The sequence below is a fragment of the Dama dama genome, chromosome 5 (assembly GCF_033118175.1).
Source record: "Dama dama isolate Ldn47 chromosome 5, ASM3311817v1, whole genome shotgun sequence".
Lineage (NCBI taxonomy): Eukaryota > Metazoa > Chordata > Mammalia > Artiodactyla > Cervidae > Dama > Dama dama.
The window spans coordinates 37092362-37115527 of NC_083685.1; the positions used below are offsets into that span (position 1 = coordinate 37092362).

Below are 23166 nucleotides of genomic sequence, written 5' to 3' on the forward strand. Positions count from 1 at the left end.
ATTTTTTGATTCCCAGAAGTAGAATTACCAGATTTAAATATGTGATTTTTAAAGTTTGTGACAAATATCATTAAGTTCTTTTTTTCCCAGACTGTTCTGATTTTTATGAAGCGCTTAAGGAAAATCTCATTTTCACTTTAGTTCTTTTCTTTTTTTACTTTCCACTAGTGTGTTTTTTGACTGAAAAGTTCTTTTGCAAGGAATAGCACTGGATAAGTTTTAGATGAATAGAGATTTTAAAAAGAGTGAAAAATACCTGTCAGTTGTATATCTTCTCCTTCCTATAAAACCATTAAAAAGTTTTAGATACAGGGTATACGTGGATGGTTTTTTAATGGATTTTAAGTTCCATAAGAGCAGAGGGTCTTACTTTTTATTTTTATCCTTAGTATTAATATTTAGTATTAGACTAGCGCATAATGGTGGAGAAGGCAATGGCAACCCACTCCAGTACTCTTGCCTGAAAAATCCCATGGACGGAGGAGCCTGGTAGGCTGTAGTCCATGGGGTCACTAAGAGTTGGACATGACTGAGCGACTTCACTTTCACTTTCACTTTCATGCACTGGAGAAGGAAATGGCAACCCACTCCAGTGTTCTTGCCTGGAGAATCCCAGGGCGGGAGAGCCTGGTGGGCTGCCATCTGTGGGGTCACACAGAGTTGGACACGACTGAAGCGACTTAGCAGCAGCAGCAGCAGCAGCAGTAGCACATAATGGATGTCCAGTCAGTATTTGTTGAATAAATGAGTGAATAATTACAGTTTTCCTGAAAAAAATATTACATGGTCAATTTCAGATATTTGAAGAATGTTTGCAAAAGAGTAATCCTTCTTCTGTACCAAAGTGTAATATTGGCCATTATTACCCTTATATATCATTCTTCAGATTTTTCATGTTTTATAAAGCAGCTATTTCTTTAATGAATTATAGCCATATTGTTAGTGAATTTAACACTTTTGGAATACAGATGCCTATAATAGTGCTAAGCCTGTCCACTCTGGAAGGATACACAGTAATCCTTTATATTTAATGTAGAACATGTTGCTTTCTTGATCTGTCATTAAAAATTCTTACTTTATTAAGGTAAACAAAATAGTGCTTTTAAAGAGTATTTATACTAATACATTATTGCAGTAAGTCATTATATATACATCATAGCAATCATCACTGAAAAGTGATATTCTTAATGAAATATATGCAGATTAGTTCTATCATTTTTGTAATTCATATGTGTATCTTAACTCCCTCCCCTTCCCCCTGTTTTATCTTATGTAGTTTAGGTTATCCCTTATTATTTATGAATAATCTATCTGTATGCTTCTGATATTACCTTTGGATTGCAGTTTTCAGAATTTGGACCTTTGGTTTAGAATAAGCCAAAAACCAGTTAAAAACAGAACTCTACTCTGGTGTGAACCCACTTTTGTAAAGTGAACTGCAACAGAGCATCGATACTAACTGTATAGCCCCAAACCCATTTGCAGTCTTTAATCCAGGTTAAATATAGAGGTAGTTGGTGGTCAAATTGAATGTCTGCCAAATGTCATTAGTTAAATAAACATTCCTCAGTTATGGACTTCCCTGATGGCTCAGTTGGTGAAGAATCTGCCTGCAATGCAGGAGACCCCGGTTCAATTCCTGAGTTGGGAAGATCCACCTGGAGAAGGGATAGGCTTACCCACTCCACTATTCTTGGGCTCCCCTGTTGGCTCAGCTGGTAAAGAATCCATCCTCAAAGCAGGAGCCCTGGGTTGGGAAGATCCCCTGGAGAAGGGAAAGGCTACCCACTCCAGTATTCTGGCCTGGAGAATCCCATAGACTATTTAGTCCATGGGGTCACAAAGAGTCGGACACAACTGAATGACTTTCACAGTTACCCATGTTTTAAAAACTAGCAGACTTCTTTATTATATGAATAATCAAAAGGTTGTTTACTAATTACATATTCAAATGTTCCTGCTGTATTTTTCATTTGATGCTTTTTTCAAGATGAGACTAGAACATCAGAATATGACAAGTGAATTGATTTCCTAGGATGAGCTCATGAGCATTATTCTTCTGTTGCAGAGATTGAATTAAATAGTTTAATTGACCATACTTACATTTCATTCTTCTTATATCCTCAGGATAATTAGGAATTTGATTTTCTGCTTTTTAAAACAGTACTGTATTCTATATTTTTTATTTCTTACAAACACAAAGGATTGAGTGTTTTTATGATGCTTTACTAAATAGCACATTGCTTTCTTTTGGAATAGATAGTACAACCTGTGGACACTGTATTAACTCCATGTTGGTTCTTGGCAGGGCTTTGGGATTTGTTTTCTTTTGATTTTGCTTCTTCTTGTCTAGACAGAAGAGGGTCTTCTATCACTTCCAAGATCCTAGTCTTCCCTGCCAACTTCTCTTGTGCATTTTTATAGTTTTAAGTAATAACAATTGAATGGGAAAACACGTTTAAGAGAGTCGATTACTTTTAACTAGGAAATACTCTGTGCCAAAATCACAATTGTAGTTTTAACATTATTAGCTATTGTAGAAGTTCAGCTCTTTCATTCCACTTTTCTTTTTCTACTGTACTTTTCTCAGGGTTCTATAGGGGGAGAAATGAGTGGAAGGATCACTAATTTCCATTCTCAGCTCTGATCCCAGTTAACGTTGATGAAATTGAATATTTTTCGTTCAGTTTGTAGAGAATTCTTAATTTGCAGTTTCTGATAGGTGTCTCCTTATAAATAATGTTCAGGTTGTCCTAGAAGGATATGCCAAACTTGTATATATAGTTGATCAGTACTCAGTATAATAAGCACAGCTCATTTTGTTGTGTTTCACTTTATGCGATTCACACATAAATTTTTCAAATTGAAGGTTTGTGGCAACTGTGACCAACAAGTCTACTGGAGCCATATTTCTAACAGCATTTTCTCACTTTATGTCTTACTTTATGTCTCTATTACATTTTGGTACTTACTGCTGTATTTCAGACTTTTTCATCATTATTATATTTTTAGGGTGAGCTTTGATCAGTGACATTTGATGCTACTATTGTATCAAATAATTATTTTAGGGTCCAAAAAATGCCCCCATATAAGATGGTGAACTTAGCTGATAATTGCTGTGTGTGTTCTGACTACTTTAATGGACTAGCTGTTACCCTATCTTGCTTCCCCTCTTTGGCTTCTTTATTCTCTGAGACACAACAGTATTGAATTTATGCCAATTAATAACCTACAGTGGCCTCTGAGTGTTCAAGTGAAAGGAAGAGTCACATCTCTCACTTTCAGTCAAAAGCTAGAAATGATTAAGCTTAGTGAGGAAGGCATGTCAAAACCCAAGATAAGCCACTAAAAACGCTAGGGTCCATTTGCTGTATGATAGAGGGAGCTCAACCCAGTGCTCTGTGACAACCTATGGGGTGGGATGGGATGGGAGGTGGGAAGGAGGCTCAAAAGGTAGGGGACTTGTATACCTGTGGCTGACTTGTGTACATGTATGGCAGAAACCAACACAACATTGTAAGGCAATTATCCTCCAATTAAAAATAATTTTGATTTTAAAGCTAAAGCTCTTGTGCTAGACAGTTAGCCAAATTGTGAATGCAAAGGAAAAGTTCTTGGGGAGGGGGGCAGTTAAGTGCTACACCAGTGAACACTTGAATGATACAGAAAGTTTGCGTGGTCTGGATAGACGAACAAACCAGCTACAGGATTCCCTTAAGCCAAAGCTTAATCCAGAGCAAGGCCCTAACTCTCTTCAGTTCTGTTAAGGGTGGGATAGGTGAGGATGCTGCAGAAGAAAAGTTTGAAGCTAGCAGTTGTTGATTCATGATGTTTAAGGGAAGAAACCGTCTCAATATCATACAAGTATAAGATGAAACAGCAAGTGCTGAGGTAGATGGTGCAACAAGTTATCCAGAAGATCTCGCTAAGAAAATTTAATGAAGGTGGCTACAGTAAACAATGAAACAGGTTTTTCTTTGTAGACAAAACAGCCTTATATTGGAAGAAGATGTTATTTAAGACTCTAATAGCTGTAGAGGAATTGTCAGTGCCTGGCTTTAAAGTTTTAATGAACAGGCTGACTCTCTTGTTAGTGGCTAATGCAGTTAGTGACTTTAAGTTGAAACCAGTGCTCATTTACCATTCCAAAAATCCTAGGACCCTTAACAATGATGCTAAATCTACTCTGCCTGTGCTCTATAAATGAACAAAGCCCAGATGACAATACATCTGTTTACAACATGGATTTCTGAATATTTTAAGCCCGCTATTGAGACCTAAAACTCAGGGAAAAAAAAAAGATTCCTTTCAAAATGTTACTGCTCATTGACAATGCACCTTTTCATTGAAGAGGTGTGATGGAGATAAATAACAAGATCTATATTGTTTTCATGCCTGCTAACAACATCCATTCTGCAACCTATGATTCAAGGTGTTATTTTGACTTTCAAGTGTTATTATTTAAGAAATTCATTTTGTAAGGATATAGCTGTTATAGATAGTGATTCCTTTGATGAATCTGGGCAAAGTTAATTGAAAATCATATATAAAGGATTCACCATTCTAGATGTGGGTATGCCATTAAAAACATTCATGATTCACAGAAAGAGGTCAAAATACCACCATTCCCATCATCAAAATACCACAGGAGTTTGGAAGAAGTTGATTCCAACCCTTGTGGATGAGTTTGAGCTATTTAAGACTTCAGTGGAGGAAGTAACTGCAGATATGGCAGAAATAGCAAGAGAACTGGAATTCAAAGTGGAGCCTTAAGATGTGACTAAATGCTGCAATCTCATGATAAACCTTGAATGATTGAGGAATTGCTTCTTACAGATGAGCAAAAAAAATGGTTTCTTAAGATGGAATCAACCCCTAGTGAAGATGCTATGAAGATTATTGAAATGACAACAAAGAATTTAGAACATTACCTAAACTTAGTTGATAAAGCAGTGGCAGGGTTTGAGAAGATTGACTCCAGTTTTGAATTCTACTGTAGTTAAAATGTAAACAAACATTGCATACTACAGAGAATTTGTTTGTGAAAGGAAGAGTCGGTTGATGCGATACACTTCACTGTTGTCTTAAGAAATTGCCATAGCAACTCCAGCCTTCAGCAGCCACCACCCTGGTCAGTCAGCAGTTGTCAGCATCAAGGCAGGACTGTCCTAACAGCAAAAGATTATGACTCATGGAGTGCTCAGATGATGATTAACCTTTTTTAGCAATAAAGTATTTTTTAGTTAAGGTATGTACATTTTTTTTAGGCATAATACTATTGAACTCTCAATGGACTACAGTATAATGTACGCATAACTTTCATACGCACTGGGAAACAAATCTGTGTACTCTGTTGCTATATTCACTTTATTGAGGTGGTCTTGAACGAAACCTACATTATCTCTGAGGACTGCCTATAAATACTTGATGTGTTGTGCTTAGTCGCTCAGTTGTGGCCGACTCTTTGCAACCCCATGGACTGTAGCCCATCAGGCTCCTCTGTCTATAGCAATTCTCCAGGCAATAATACTGGAGTGGGTTGCCATGCCTCCTCCAGGTGAAGTGAAGTGAAAGTTGCTCAGTTGTGTCCGACTTAACAACCCCATGGACTGAAAGTCTCCAGGCCAGAATATTGGAGCTGGTAGCCTTTCTCTTCTCTGAGGGATCTTCCCAACCCAGGAATCAAACCCAGGTCTCCTGCATTGTGGACTGATTCTTTACCAGCTGAACCACCAGGGAAGTCCAAGAATACTGAAGTGGGTAGCCTATCTCTTCTCTAGAGAATCTTCCCATCCCAGGAACTGAACAGGGGATCTTCCCAATCCACGGATCAAACCTAGGTCTCCCTATTGCATGTGGATTCTTTACCAGCTGAGCCACCAGGGAAGACCAAATACTTGATGAGTGTTTGCTAAAAACAGTTTTTCATTTACTGTAAAGGAAATCATTGGTAGGGTTAATGTGGTTCTTTTGTGGTACCACTTTTTCACTTCACCTTATGCAGATATAGAGCAATTACACATTCATCTGATCTTGCCCTTTTAGTTCATTGGTCCCAACTGTCTTAAAAGCCATCAGCATAACTACCTATTGATAATCTCTAAAATGAAGTCTAACCTCTTTAGCTTATTCGTAACCTGACTCATGCCTTCTTCACCTTCATCTTACGTTGTTCTCTTCAACCATTTTGTATTTTTGCACATTGTCCTTTGCCTGAAAAATTTCTGACCTCCGGTACTAAAGATCTTGTAATTTGATTCCAAATACACACATTCAAATCTTACACATATATGCCTTGTGGTTCTTTTGTCTTATTCATCTTTATATAATCCCCTCTGTTTGGCAAATAGTACCAACTAAATTTTGTTGAATAACTGAATATTTTGTGAAGCATTTTGGCTTATAGTGTTTCTTATTTTTCAGAAATATTTATTTTGCCTTTTTGTATAAAAATACATGTAAATATATTTGGTAACAGCTTTATTGGGATATAGTTCATGTATGAATCATTCACTTATTTAAAGGGTACAGTTAGTGTGGTGTGTGCAGAGCAGGGGCCTGAAGAAATGGCTCACTGTTTACAACATACCCAACAGGAATTTGGGTTCATTGTGACAGAGGACACAAAATGTGTGGCCTTTCCATGAACAAGTATCCAACACATGTCCCCCTGCACCTCCATGTGGCTTCTGGGCAGGAACAGTGGGACAGGGCTCAATATTGGAAGAAAAAGTACAGTATTTAATGGGGAAGCTTGCTACCTAGAGCTTGTCCAGTCCACACGTGGGTGTGCCATGATTAGTCTTATAAAGGCTTTGAGCCTCTCTTTTCAAGGAGAAATAAAAAAAGAAAAAGAGGTTCCAATTATATGCCTTTCTGGAAAAGGCGAAGCTGTGGAGACAATAAAAAGATCAGTGGTTGTCAGGAGTTTGTGGAGAGATGAATATGCAGGGTACAGAAGTTTTTATGAGCACTGAAAATACTTTGAATGACATTATAGCGATGGATACATGTCATTATGTGTGTGTGCTAAATTGCTTCAGTTGTCCAACTCTCTGTGACCCCATGGACTATAGCCCACCAGGCTCCTCTGTCCATGGGATTCTTCAGGTGGAATACTGGAGTGGGTTGCCATGCCCTTCTCCAGGGGGTATTTCTGACCCAGGGATCAAACCCATGTCTCTTGAGTCTCCTGCCTTGGCAGCTGGGTCCTTTACCACTAGCACAAACTGGGAAGGCCATATGTCATTATACTTTTGTCTAAATACATAGAACGTGCAATGCTATTCTCCTCATAAAAGTGAACTCTGAGTGAACTGAGGACCTTGGTGATTATGAAATGTCAATGTAGTTCATCCTTGGTTTAAAAAAAAAAAAAAGTACCATTTTTGATAATGGTTATGCCTGTGAACTAAAATGTACTGGAATGGGTGAATTTAACTCAGATGACCATTATATCTACTTCTGTGGGCAAGAATCCTTTAGAAGAAATGTAGTAGCCATCATAGTCAACAAGACAGTCCGAAATGCAGTACTTGGATGCAATCTCAAAAACGACAGAATGGTCTCTGTTCGTCTCCAAGGCAAACCATTCAATATCAATCCAAGTCTATGCCCCAAACAGTAACGCTGAAGAAGCTGAAGTTGAATGGTTCTATGAAGACCTACAAGACCTTTTAGAACTAACACTCCCCAAAAATGTCATTTTCATTATAGGGGACTGGAATGCAAAAGTAGGAAGTCAAGAAACACCTGGAGTAACAGGCAAATTTGGCCTTGGAGTACAGAATGAAGCAGGGCAAAGGCTAATAGAGTTTTGCCAAGAGAACGCACTGGTCATAGCAAAGACCCTCGTCCAACAACATAAGAGAAGACTCTACACATGGACATCACCAGATGGTCAACACCAAAATCAGATTGATTATATTCTTTGCAGCCAAAGATGGAGAAGCTCCATACTGTCAGCAAAAACAAGACCAGGAGCTGACTGTGGCTCAGATCATGAACTCCTAATTGCCAAATTCAGGCTTAAACTGAAGAAAGTAGGGATAACCACTGGACCATTCAGGTATGACCTAAATCAAATCCCTTATGACTATACAGTGGAAGTGAGAAATAGATTTAAGGGACTAGATCTGATAGACAGACAGTCTGATGAACTATGGATGGAGATTCGTGACATTGTACAGGAGACAGGGATCAAGACCATCCCCATGGAAAAGAAATGCAAAAAGGCAAAATGGTTGTCAGAGAAGGCCTTACAAATATTAGCTGTGAAAAGAAGAGAAGCGAAAAGCAAAGGAGAAAAGGAAAGATATTCCCATTTGAATGCAGAGTTCTGAAGAATACCCAGGAGAGATAAGAAAGCCTGCCTCAGTGATCAGTGCAAAGAAATAGAGGAAAACAACAGAATGGGAAAGACTAGAGATCTCTTCAAGAAAATTAGAGATACCAAGGGAACATTTCATGCAAAAATGGGCTCAATAAAGGACAGAAATGGTATGAACCTAACAGAAGCAGAAGATATTAAGAAGAGGTGGCAAGAATACACAGAAGAACTGTACAAAAAAGATCTTCATGACCCACATAATCACCCAGATAAACTCACCTAGAGCCAGACATCCCGGAATGTGAAGTCAAGTGGGCCTTAGAAAGCATCACTACAAACAAAGCTTGTGGATGTGATGGAATTCCAGTTGAGCTATTTCAAATCCTAAAAGATGATGCTGTGAAAGTGCTGCACTCAATATGCCAGTGAATTTGGAAAACTCAGCAGTGGCCACAGGACTGGAAAAGGTCAGTTTTCATCCCAATCCCAAAGAAAGGAAATGCCAAAGAATGCTCAGACTACTGCACAATTGCACTCATCTCACACGCTAGTAGAGTAATGCTCAAAATTCTCCAAGCCAGGCTTCAGCAATACATGAACCGAGAACTTCCAGATGTTCAAGCTGGTTTTAGAAAAGGCAGAGGAACCAGAGATCAAATTGCCAATATCCGCTGGATCATCAAAAGAGCAAGGGAGTTCCAAAAAAATATCTATTTCTGCTTTATTGACTATGCCAAAGCCTTCGACTGTGTGGATCACAATAAACTGTGGAAAATTCTGAAAGAGATGGAAATACCAGACCACCTGACCTGCCTCTTGAGAAACCTGTATGCAGGTCAGGAAGCAACAGTTAGAACTGAACATGGACCAACAGACTGGTTCCAAATAGGAAAAGGAGTATGTCAAGGCTGTATATTGTCACCCTGCTTATTTAACTTCTATGCAGAGTACATCATGAGAAACCCTGGGCTGGAAGAAGCACAAACTGGAATCAAGATTGCTGGGAGAGATATCAATAACCTCAGGTATGCAGATGACACCACCCTTATGGCAGAAAGTGAAGAGAAACTAAAACGTCTCTTGATGAAAGTGAAATAGGAGAGTGAAAAAGTGGGCTTAAAGCTCCACATTCAGAAAACTAAGATCATGGCATCTGGTCCCATCACCTCATGGGAAATAGATGGGGAGACAGTGGAAACAGGGTCAGATTTTATTTTTTTGGGCTCCAAAATCACTGCAGATGGTGATTGCAGCCATGAAATTAAAAGACGCTTACTCCTTGGAAGGAAAGTTATGACCAACCTAGATAGCATATTAAAAAGCAGAGACACAGATATATAGAACAGACTTTTGGACTCTGTGGGAGAAGGCGAGGGTGAGATGATCTGAAAGAATAGCATCAAAACATGTATATTATCAAGTGTGAAACAGATTGCCAGTTCAGGTTGGATGCATGAGACAAGTGCTCGGGCCTGGTGCACTGGGATGACTTAGAGGGATGGGATGGGGAGGGAAGTGGGAGGGGGGTTCAGGATGGGGAACACATGTAAATCCGTGACTGATTCATGTCAATGTATGGCAAAAACCGCTACAGTATTGTAAAGTAATTAGCCTCCAACTAATAAAAATAAATGGGAAAAAAAAAAAAGAGACGTTACTTTGCCAACAAAGGTCTGTCTGGTCAAGGCTATGGTTTTCCCAGTGGTCATGTATGGATGTGAGAGTTGGACTGTGAAGAAAGCTGAGTGCCGAAAAATTGATGCTTTTGAACTATGGTGTTGGAGAAGACTCTTGAGAGTCCCTTGGACTGCAAGGAGATCCAACCAATCCATCCTAAAGGAGATCAGTCCTGGGTGTTCACTGGAAGGACTGATGCTGAAGCTGAAACTCCAATACTTTGGCCCCCTCATGCAAAGAGTTGACTCATTGGAAAAGACCCTGATGCTGGGAGGGATTGGGGGCAGGAGGAGAAGGGGACAACAGAGGATGAAATAGCTGGATGGCATCACCGACTTGATGGGCGTGAGTTTGAGTAGACTCTGGAAGTTTGTGATGGACAGGGAGGCCTGGCGTGCTGCAATTCACGGGGCCGCAGAGTTGGACACGACTGAGCAACTGAACTGAACTGAACTGATTTCTGTGAGGGGAGGGGTATTTGGGGAATTTCTGTACCTTGTCAATTTTGTTGCAAACCTAAAACTGCTTAAGAAAAAATGTGCCCCCCACCCAAATTACACTCACGGTAGACATTTTTGGTAGAACTTTCATTTCACTTTAATATATGTATACATATTATATATATGTGTGTGTGTTTGTTGGATTGTGATGTAAAATGTATATTTTAGATCCAAAAAGTTTTCAGGCCACTATAGTTATTTATTTTGGCAAATAAAAATAAATTAACGTCAAAAAAAAGGGTCTAGTATATGCAAAGAGTTGTACAGCCATAATTACATCAATTTTAGAATATTTTCACCGCCCCCAAAGGAAACCCTGTACACGTTTCCCATCATCTCCCAACCTGTCCATTCCCTCAGCCTTAGGCAAGCACTTAACGAATTTTATGTCTCTAGATTTGCTGTTTCTAGACATTTCATATAAATTATATCATAAAATACGTGGTTCTTTGTGGCTGACTTTTATTTAACATAAAATTTTCAAGGTTCATCCGTATTGTGTCATGTATCACTACTTCATTCTTTCTTACTGCTGAATAACATTCTATTGCATGGATATTAACACATTTGATTTATCCATTCCTTAGTTGATAGACATTTGGATTGTGTCTACATTTTGGCTGTCATGAATAAAGCTGCTAAGAACATTCAAACATTCATGTACAAATTTTTGTTTGAATACCTGTTTCCTTTTTTTTTTTTTTACTTAATTTTATTGGTGGATAATTACTTTATAATGTCATGATGGTTTTTGCCATACATCAACATGTATGGTCACAGGTATATATGTGTCCTCCCATCCTGAATCCCCCACCCACCTCCTTCCCCACCCTATCCCTCTGGGTTGTCCCAGAGCACTAGCTTTGGGTGCCTTGCTTCATGCACTGAACTCTCACTGGTCATCTGTTTTACATATTGTAGTGTACATGTTTGTCTCAATGCTATTCTCTCAAATCACCCCACCCTCGCCTTCTCCCGCTGAGTCCAAAAGTCTGTTCTTTAACATTTGTGTCTCTTTTGCTGCCCTGCATGTTAAGATCATTGCTACCATCTTTATAAATTCCATATTTATGTGTTAATATACAGTATTTATATTTCTCTGTCTGACTTCACTCTGTATATTAGGCTCCAGGTTCATCACCTCATTAGAACAGACTCAAATGTGTTCCTTTTCATAGCTGAGTAATATTTCATTGTTTATATATATCACAACTTCCTTATCCATTCATCTACTGATGGACGTCTAGGTTGCTTCCCTGTCCTAGCTATTGTAAATAGTGCTACAGTTAACATTGGGGTACATTTGTCTCTTTCAATTCTGGTTTCCTTGGGGTGAATCCCCAGCAGTGGGATTGCTGGATCCTGGTTTCAGTTCTTTGGGGTATATATCAAGTAGTGTTGTTGCTAGGTCCTTGGTAACCACTTGTTTAACCTTTTGAAGAGCTGCCAAGCAGTTTTCTGAAGTGGCTGCACCACTTTTTTTACATCCTCAGCAGCAGTGTATGTTCCTACGTTTGTATCTTTTTGAGTGTAGCTATCCTAGTGGGTGTGAAATGGTATCTTATTGTGGTTTTTGATTTATATTTTCTTTGTGGCTAATGATGTTGCAAAGCTTTTCATTTGCATATTGACCATTTGTATGTGTTCTCTTTAGCAAAATGTCTATTCAGGTTTTTTTGCCCTTTTTAAAATGTTTTTATTATTGATTTTATTAATATATGCAATTGATTTTATTGATTTTGATATTGATCAATTGATATTGATTTTATTAATGTATACAGTTGAGTTGTATATATACTAGATACAAGCCCTTTATTAGATATCTGCTATCAGGTGGCACAGTGGTAAAGAATCCACCTGCCAATGCAGGTGATACAAGTTTGATCCCTGGTCCAGAAGATCCAGAAGAAATGGCAGCCCATTTCTGTCTTCTTGACTGAAAAACTCCATGGACAAAAGAGCCTGGTGGGCTACAGTTCATAGGGTCTCAGAGAGTCAGACACGAGTGAGCACTCACACGTCAGATAGATGTGATATGCAAATATTTTCTCCCATTCAGTGAGATACCTCTTTTCTTGATAATGTTCTTTGCAGCATAAAAGTCTTTAATTTTGAGAAAATCCAGTCTCTCTCTTTTTTCTTTTGTTGTGTGTAGTTTTGATACCACATTTGAGGAAGTATTGCCAAATTGAAGGTCAGGAGGATTTACCATATAGTCTATTTTGAGAGCTTATACTTTTAGCATGCACATTTAGGTCTTTGGTTAATTTATTTTTTCCTCTTGAGTATGGTTAACTCTGCTCCTTTACATGTAACCATAGGACTATAGAAACTCCAACTATAGCTTGGAGTTATAACCATATGTGGAAAAAGATTTGTTGTGTTTTTTTTAAGCAGTGGTAAAACGTGCATAACATGAATTTTACCATTTTAACCAGTCTAAAGTGTATAAGTTTGTGGCATTAAGTATATTCCCATTGCTGTGCACCCATCACCACCATTTGTCTTTAGAACTCTTCCTCTTCCTGCAGAGAAGCTCTGTACCCATTAGAGAGTAACTTTTTGTTTCCGCCCTCACTATTAAGTATGATGTTAGCCTTTTTTTTTCTTTTAAAGATGTCCTTTACTAAATCCCTTTCTATTCCTACTTTGCTGAGAGCTTTTTTTTTAAATTCATGAATGGATGTTGAATTCTCTTGAATGCTTTTTCTGCTTCTGTTGAAATGCTCATATGGTATTTCTTAGTCAAAATAACAAATTACATTGAGTTTTTTTTCACATTGAATTGTTCTTATATTCCTGGATGAACTCCACTGTGCTGTGATATAGTATCCTTTTTATATATTACTGGATTCTATTTGCTAACATTTTGTTGAGAATTTTTGCATATATGTTCATGGGAGATATTGGTGTGTAATTTTCTGATAATGTTTTTGTCTGGTTTTGGTATTACGATAATGCTGGCATTATAGTGAGTTGGAAATGTTCTCTACTCACTTATTTGTTGGAAGAAATTATGTAGAATTAGTATTGTTTCTCCCTCAAATGGTCTCTATTGAAACCTTTTGGTCCTGTTATTTTCTTTATTTGGAAAGATTAAGTTATATTTAATTTTTTAGTAAACCTAAGATTATTCAGGTTATCTGTTCTTTATCTTGAGTGAGTTTTGATAGTTTGTATCTTTTAAAAATTGGCCGATTTTGCCTTAATTTTCTGATTTATGGACATATAGTTGTTTATAGTCTTCCTTTTGATCTTTTAACTCTCTGTGGCATCAGTAGTGATATTTTGTCTTTCATTTTTGATACTGGTAATTTATGTCTTCTCTTTTTTTCACAATCAGTCTGCCTGAAGGTCTAGCAATTTTATTGATTTTTTTTCCCCAATTACCAGCTTTTTGTTTTATTTTTCTGATTTTGATTTATTTCTGTACTCATCTTTATTATTTTCTTTTCTATCTGCATTAGGCTTAATTTGCTCTTCTTCCTTTAGTTTAAGGTGGGAGCTGTGGTTAATGAACTTATTTCTGTCTCTTCTAGGTCACTGTTCAGTGTTTTAGCTGCATCCCTGATATTTGATATGTTGTACTTTCATTTCCATTAGTTCAAAGTATTTTTTATTTCCCTTGAAACGTGTTTAACTTAATATGGGTCTACTTTTAAGTGGAAATATATCACATGTATAGTGCAAGAATCTTATAACAGTCTACTTCTATTGCTCCCCTCCTGGCCTTTGTGCTATTGTCATATATTTTACTTTGAGTTCAGTTCAGTCGCTCAGTCAAGTCTGACTCTCTGCAGCCTCATGGACTGCAGCATGCCAGGCCTCCGCCTGTCCATAACCAACTCCTGGAGTTTACTCAAACTCATATCCGTTGAGTCAGTGATGCCATCCAACCATCTCATCCTCTGTCGTCCGCTTCTCCTCCCACCTTCACTCTTTGCCAGCATCAGGGTCTTTTCAAATGAGTCAGTTCTTCACATCAGGTGGCCAAAGTATTGGAGTTTCAGCTTCAGCATCAGTCCTTCCAGTGAATATTCAGAACTGATTTCCTTTAGGATGGACTGGTTGGATCTCCTTCTCTTTTAGGGACTCTCAAGAGTCTTCTCCAAAACCACAGTTCAAAAGCATCAATTCTTAAGCGCTCAGCTTTCTTTATAGTCCAACTCTCACATCCATATATGACTACTGGAAAAACCATAGCCTTAACTAGACAGACTTTTGTTGGCAAAGTAATGTCTTTGCTTTTTAATATGCTGTCGAGGTTGGTCATAACTTTTCTTCCAGGTAGCAAGCGTCATTTAATTTCATTGCGGCAATCACCACAAATTGTGGCAGTCATCCAAATCTGCAGTGATTTTGGAGCCCAAAAAAATAAAGTCTCTCACTCTTTCCCCATCTATTTGCCATGAAGTGATAGGACCAGATGCCGTGATCTTAGTTTTCTGACTGTTGAGTTTTAAGCTAACTTTTTCACTCTCCTCTTTAGTTTTCATCAAGGGGCTCTTTAGTTCTTCACTTTCAGCCATAAGTGTGGTGTCATCTGTATATCTGAGGTTATTGATATAGCTTCTGGCAGTTTTGGTTCCAGCTTGTGCTTCATCCAGTCCAGCATTTCTCATGATGTACTCTGCATATAAGTTAAATAAGCAGGGTGACAATATACAGCCTTGACATACTCCTTTTCCTATTTGGAACCAGTCTGTTGTTTCATGTCCAGTTCTAACTGTTGCTTCTTGAGCTGCATACAGTTTTCTTTAGAGGCATGTCAGTTGGTCTGGTATTCCCATCTCTTTCAGAATTTTCCACAGTTTATTGTGATCCACACAGTCAAAGGCTTTGGCATAGTCAATAAAGCAGAAGTAGGTGTTTTTCTGGAACTCTTGTGCTTTTTCGATGATTCAACAGATGTTGGCAATTTGATCTTTGGTTTGTTTCTCTGCCTTTTCTAAAACCAGCTTGAACATCTAGAAGTTCACAGTTCACGTACTGTTGAAGCCTGGCTTGGAGAATATTGAGCATTACTTTGCTAGTGTTTGAGATGAGTGCAATTGTGCGGTAGTTTGAGCATTCTTTGGGATTGCTTTTCTATGGGATTGGAATGAAAATTGACCTTTTCCAGTCCTGTGGCCACTGCTGAGTTTTCCAAATTTGTTGGCATATTGAGTGCATCACTTTCACAGCATCATTGTTTAGGATTTGAAATAGCTCAACTGGAATTCTATCACCTTCACTAGCTTTGTTCGTAGTGATGCTTCCTAAGGGCTACTTGACTTGGCATTCCAGGATGTTTGGCTCCAGGTGAGTGATCACACCATTGTGATCATCTGGGTCTTGAAGATCTTTTTTGTACAGTTCTTCTGTGTATTCTTGCCACCTCTTCTTAATCTCTTCTTCTGTTAGGTCTATACCATTTCCTTGTGCTCAGCTGGTAAAGAATCTGCCTGCAATCAGGGAGACCTGTGTTTGATCCCTCAATTGGGAAGATCCCCTGGAGAAGGGAAAGGGTACCCACTCCAGTATTTTGGCCTGGAGAATTCCATCGACTCTATAGTCCATGGGGTCACAAAGATTCGGACATGACTGAGTGACTTTCACTTCGTTTTACTTTTACATGGTGTAAACATTACATTGTCATCATTTTTTTTTTGCTATAAACAGAATATCCTTTTGAAGAGATTGAAAGAATAGCAATAAAAAATCTCTATGTTTTCCACAATGTAGTTACCACTTCAACTCTCTCTAGTCTTTTGTGTAGATTTAGGTTTCCATCTGGTAACATTTTCCTTCTTCCTGTAGAGCTTACTTTAATATTTCCTGTAATGTAGGTGTGCTGGTCAAGAATTCTTTCAGTTTTTGCATTCTCAAAAAAATTTTTTTTTTTTTGCCGTCCCAAAAAAGTCATTATTTTGTTTTTGTTTTAGAAAGATATTTTTATTGGACAAAGAAGTTAGATTGACATTGATACCCTTCCCCTACCTCACGTACCCCTAGTTCTTTAGTGGTTTGCTCTGCTGTTCTTTTTCACATTATCTTTGAAAAGAAATCTTCTGTTTCTGTTTTCTTTTTCTGTGCATAGTCTTTTTTCCTCTGGTTGCTTTTTATGATTTTCTCTTTAACTCTGATTTTAAGCAATTTGATTATCTTGTGCCTTATTAGTTTTCTTCATTTTTTTTTGCTGATTCTTTGATCTTCTTGTGTATGTGATATCTGCAGTTTTAATCAAATTTGAAAAAAGTTTGGCCTTTATTTCTTTAAGGATTTAGTCTGTTTCTTTCCTCCTTCACAGGGAAATAAAAATACACATGTACATTTGTCTGCTTGAGATTCTCCCAAAACTCAGTGATGCTGTGTTCAGTTTTTATGTTCTGTTTTCTTTTACCCTTTGCTTTGTTTTAGAGAGTCTCTCTGTGCCTGCCAGTTCACTAACCTTTTTCCCCATTGAAGTGTCTAATCAGCTATTAATTCCATCCAATTCATTTTTAAAACTATGAACACTAGTTTTCTTCTCTAAAAATTTGATTTTTGTCCTTTTTTATCTTCTCTTTTTAATGTTTTCAATGTTTTCGTCATTTGAACATATGCAATAGACTTAAAATAATGTTATGATGTCCTTGTCTACTAATTTTATCTATGTTATTTCTGGATCAGCTTCAATTTGTTGATTTTTCTCCTTATTATAGGTTATATTTCCCTGCTTCTTTGCATGCATGATACATTTTGGTTAGTTTCCAGAAATTCTGACTTTTGTTGGAAGCTGAATAATTTTAATATTCATGAACATTCTTGAGGTTTATTCTGGGGTGTCATGGTTATTTGGAAGCAGTTTCATCCTTTTGGGGTTTGCCTGTAAATTATCTTAGGTGAGACCAAAACCAGGCAGTGTTTTGTCTGGGGTTAATCTTTCCCTATGAGTGAGCTAAGATGCTTATCAATATCTTACTTGATGCTCTGTAAATTATGAGGGTCCACTCTGGCTCTTGGGAGTAAGCAAACTTCTTTCTGTTCTCGTTTTTGTTTTTTTCCCTGGCTTCATTGTTTTTTCTCCCAGCATGTATTAATAATTGAATATTTATGGAGACCTTTAGATTTCAGGCATTTTCTTTTTATCTACCTCTTTTATCTCTAATACCCTGCTATACCTACTTCTTTGGCTTCCTCATACTCCTAGTTTCATCATTTCATCGCAGGGAGACTGTGGACTCTGCCTAGGTTTCCTCTGTACTGCTGCAATCTATGGGCTTTCTCCAGGCAATTGGGCACAATCACAGGGTTCACCTCATTGTTTCCCTTCTCTCAAGTATCATCTTCCTTCATTGCCTGGTGGCCAATGTCTTAAGAGTTTGTCAGCTTTTTAATTTTTTTTTCTTTTTTAGACAGAACGCTGAATCTTATCTCTTCCTCTTTGGCCGGAAGCAAAGAGTCCTGATTTGGCAGTTTTCAAAAGTCCTGTTTAATAGTTTATATCTAATCAGGGTGGGGCATAGAATCACTATTTCAGAATCTCATGTGCTTTTTAGAAACACGCTTTGCAGTATTTTGTGTAAGTTTTTTTCTTTTCTCTTTTTAAGTGTGGTAAGAGTGAACTGGTTTTGACTCAATAGAAAGATCAAAGCTTTGAGGTGGAATGGAATATGATGCCAAAGGTGAAAAAGGTGGAAGATTGAGAAAATGTAACTGAAAATTAGCAGATGTCTGAGAACTCCACTATAAACCTGAGATAAACTTAAAGATGAGTTTAATTGCCTGAGATAAAGTTTCCCTAATGTTCAGGCCTGTACATGGGTAGTAGGGGAGTAGGTAGGAATGTGAGTTTTAGGGAATTTTAAGTTGTTTGTAATTTTATCATCTATCTGTCTTTGTGGGCATCCTCAAGACTACCCCAGGCTTGATGATTCACTGGAAGGACTCACTGAACTCAGAAGCTATTATAGATAGTCATGCTGTGTCTTACTAAGTTGCTTCAGTCATGTCCAATCCTGTGCTGCCCTGTGGACTGTAGCCCACTGGGCTCCTCTGTCCATGGGATTCTCCAAGCAAGAATACTGAAGTGGGTTACCATGTCCTCCTCCAGGGAGTCTTTCCAACCCAGGGATAGAACCCATCTCTTAACGTCTCCTGCAGTGGCAAATATGTTCTTTACCAGTAGAGCCACCTGGGAAGCCCCATTATAATCATGGTGATGATTTATTACAGTGAAAAGATACAGATCAAAATGCTCAAGGGGAAAAGTCACTTGAGATGAATTCCAGGATCAATTAGACACAGGATTCTATGTGTACTTTCCCAATGGAATCAACTGGGAATGCACTTAATTCTCCCAGAAACAGTGTGTGACAATATGCATGGAGTGTTATTGACCAGAGAGGCTCACATGAACCTTAGCATCCAGGGTTTTATTGCAATTCAGTCATGTAGGTATACAGCACCTGCGTGTCTGACTTTCACTACTTAGATTCTAGCCCTTCCAGAACAAAAACAAGTGTTCATAAATCATATTGTCAGGGTAAACTTAGCCTAGTCAAACTGGTAGAGCATACCACAAGGCTTCAGGCATAAAAAACACTCTTAGAGGCAACATATTTAAAAAGCCCAGAAAAGATCACCTACTGTACTGGCCTTTTTTAAAAATGGGCAGGAATTGAACACCCAGATTTTCTGAGTAAGCCTGTCTTGAATACTGTTTACTGAATTCCATACTTTGTTTGTATTTCATTAGTTTCTTGTAATGTCCTCTGTCTGTTTCAGGATCCCATCTTAAGTTACCTTATTGCATTTAGTTATTGTGTCTTTTTCGGCTTCTCTGGGCTACAACAGTGTTTCTGTTCTCTTCTTGACAGTTTTGAGGTATACTGCTTAGGTCTTTTGTAGAATGCCCCTCATTTTGAGTTTAACTGTTTTTTTCATTATGGTTAGGGTTTTGGCAGGAAGACCACAGAAGTGAAGTGCCATATTCACCACAAATTAACAAAAGTGTATTAGTTATCTAATATAAAACTCCTGTAGCCCCTCATGAGTACTTAACCAGAATTTAGGCTGATGGGCTGTCTACATAAAGAATTTATTCTCAATGACTCTTCTTACTAGTATACAACAATCCTCTTCCCAATAGTTCAAGTTCTCTAATGTGCACAAACTCAGATTTTTCCAGAGACAGCAGGGAAAAGAAACCAGAAAGTATGACAGTAACTGGTCAAGTCATAAATGAGGGACTAAAATGGATCTGTTTTACTAGATTGAGTCTGGTATGATAACCTGTCAAGTATCTCAGTATGACTCTGACATTATGCTTAAATGTTTCTTTTCCTTCTTCAAGATGAACTAAAAGCCAGTATTAGGGCCTACAAATGGTTCAGTGTCATTCATTCTCTTTAGTTGCTTGATTCCTATTCACCTTTCCTGCTTGTTTAAAGGTCAGCTCTTCTAGAAAGCTGTACTTGACACTCCTGGACCCTCCAGTACTATTATATGCTCTTTGTGGCATCCCATACAATTTTTTGTCTAGTTTTTAAATTAAATACCTCAGTTCAGTTCAGTCGCTCAGTCGTGTCCGACGCTTTGTGACTCCATGGACTGCAGCACGCCAGGCCTCCCTGTCTATCACCAACTCCCGGAGTTTACTCAAACTCATGTCCATTGAGTCGGTGATGCCATCCAATCATCTCATCCTCTGTCATCCTCTTCTCCTCCCACCTTCAGTCTTTCCCAGCATCAAGGTCTTTTCAAATGAGTCAATATAAATACTCATTAATTAAATACTTGTTTGTTTAATCTACTTCTCCTTTAAGCCTGTAAACTCCACCCTGGTGGCTCAGATGGTAGAGAATCTGCTTGCAATACAGGAGACCAGGTTTAATCTCTGGGGTCGGGAAGATGCCCTGGAAAAGGGAATGGCTACCCACTCCAATACTCTTGTCTGGAGAATTCCATGGACAGAGCTGGGGAGCTACAGTCCATGGGGTCCTAAAGAGTCAAATACGACTGAGTGACTTTCACTTTCTTATTATGTCTGCTTCTCCTTTTAGCCTGTAAGCTCCACAGTCAGGGACCACATCAGTCTTGTTCATTTTTTTGTATCTCACTCTGTATACCATACCAGTATTCCTAGAGCCTGGCTAAGCACTCAAAACCTAACAGCCTTTTGCACCAAGATGAATATATCTGTATGAATAAGTGAATAAATGAGTAAAATAAATGAATATTTGATATTAAAATCTCAGCTAGTATATCTATAGGAGTCTGACTTTCTTGTTGACACCTGCAATACAGGAGAGCCCACCCTTACCAGAAGTTACAAAAGATGGCACCATTGGACAACTTTTACTGTAGGATGGTTAATTTTTGCTCAACAATCTTCCACTCACGCTTGGTCAGTTCTCTGATACTTGTTTGATCTGTCTCAGTGAACTCAGTATATTCCTAGGATAAATGTCTTAATTTCTCTAGGCAGCTTCTTTCTCCAGGATTTTCTTGTGGCATCTTTCAGCTTGATTCTCAAGTTGATCCTGTCCCACTAATATTCATATCCGTGGCTATTACATGTAGCACATTTAGCAGCCAGGGACCAGCTTTGAGTATAAAGGTAAAATCTTTTATTCTTTTTCTAAATATTGCCCATTAAGACTGTGCTGTAAGGATTGTTCCCTAGGTATCTCTTTCACTCTTTATAGGGGCTTTCTCCTTACATCTGTTTTCCTTAAACGAAAACATTGGCAGCAATCCTGTTACATCATGGCTCTCTGGCCAGCATTGGTTATTCTCTGCCATGTGGGAACTTCTTTTCTGGTCTGTGTCTGAGGACATAGTTGGGACGACTTGGGAAGTTTTCTGACAAGAGTTTACTCAGCTTTCTGACAGAGAACGGCCTCTCCCCTTTGCCTTCTATTTAACAAAACTTTGAGCCTTCCTCAGTGATCAGTACAAAGAAATAGAGGAAAGCAATAGAATGGGAAAGACTAGTGATCTCTTCAAGAAAATTAGAGATACCAAGGGAACATTTCATGCAAAGATGGACTCAATAAAGGACAGGAATGGTATGGGCATAACAGAAGCAGAAGATATTAAGAGGTGGCAAGAATACACAGAAGAACTATTCCCAAAAGATCTTCATGACCTAGATAATCACAATGGTGTGATCACTCACCTAGAGCCAGACATCCTGGAATGTGAAGTCAAGTGGGCCTTAGGAAGCATCACTACGAACAAAGCTAGTGGATGTGATGGAATTCCAATTGAACTATTTCAGATTCTAAAAGATGATGCTATGAAAGTGCTTCACTCAATATGCCAGTGAATTTGGAAAACTCAGCAGTGGCCACAGGACTGGAAAATGTCAGTTTTCATTCCAATCCCAAAGAAAGGCAATCCCCAAAAATGCTCAAACTGCTGCACAATTGCACTCATCTCACACACTAGTAAAGTAATGCTCAAAATTCTCCAAGCCAGGCTTCAGCAATGTGTGAGCCGTGAACTTCCAGATGTTCAAGCTGGCTTTAGAAAAGGCAGAGGAACCAGAGATCAAATTGCCAACATCCACTGGATCATCGAAAAAGCAAGAGACTTCCAGAAAAACATCTACTTCTGCTTTATTAACTATGCCAAAGCCTTTGTGTGGATCACAGTAAACTGTGGAAAATTCTGAAAGAGATGGGAATACCAGATCAACTGACATGCCTCTTGAGAAACCTGTATGCAGGTCAGGAAGCAACAGTTAGAACTGGACATGGAACAACAGACTGGTTCCAAATAGGAAAAGGAGTATGTCAAGGCTGTGTATTGTCACCCTGCTTATTTAACTTATATGCAGAGTACATCATGAGAAACACTGGACTGGATGATGCACAAGCTGGAATCAAGATTGCCAGGAAAATATCCATAGCCTCAGATATGCAGATGACACCATCCTTATGGCAGAAAGTGAAGAAGAACTAAAGAACTTCTTGATGAAAGTGAAATAGGAGAGTGAACAAGTTGCTTAAAGCTCCGCATTCAGAAAACTAAGATCATGGCATCTGGTCCCATCACTTCATGGGAAATAGATGGGGAAACATCTGGACTCCAAAATCACTGCAGATGGTGATTTAGCCATGAAATTAAAAGACGCTTACTCTTTGGAAGGAAAGTTATGACCAACCTAGACAGCATATTGAAAAGCAGAGACATCTACTTTGCCAACAGAGGTCCGTCTACTCAAGGCTATGGATTTTCCAGTGGTCATGTATGGATGTAGAGTTGGACTATAAAGAAAGCTGAGCACTGAAGAATTGATGCTTTTGAACTGTGGTATTGGAGAAGACTCTTAAGAGTCTCTTGTACTGCAAGGAGATTGAACCAGTCCATCGTAAAGGAGATCAGTCCTGTGTGTTCATTGGAAGGACTGATGTTGAAGCTGAAGCTCCAGTACTTTGGCCACCTGATGTGAAGAGCTGACTCATTTGAAAAGATCCTGATGCTGGCAAAGATTGAGGGCAGGAGGAGAAGGGGACGACACAGGATGAGATGGTTAGATGGCATCACTGACTCAATGAACATGAGTTTGGGTAAACTCTGGGACTTGGTGATGGACAGGGAGCCTGGCGTGCTGCAGTTCATTGGGTTGCAAAGGGTCGGACACGACTGAACAACTGAACTGAACTGGAGCATCCCTTTAGCCAGTCTTGG

The 23166-nt window shown here is 38.6% G+C and overlaps 1 protein-coding gene and 1 non-coding gene across 5 annotated transcripts in view; both read left to right on the top strand.

The window, feature by feature from the left end:
- AFG2A (AFG2 AAA ATPase homolog A) overlaps nt 1-23166 on the top strand; it is a 330277-nt gene that overhangs the window by 42699 nt on the left and 264412 nt on the right. The gene's annotated exons all lie outside the window — the stretch shown is intronic.
- Nucleotides 6537-6664, top strand: LOC133058202 (small nucleolar RNA SNORA11). The gene has a single exon (XR_009693306.1). It is a non-coding gene; the product is annotated as a small nucleolar RNA SNORA11 (small nucleolar RNA).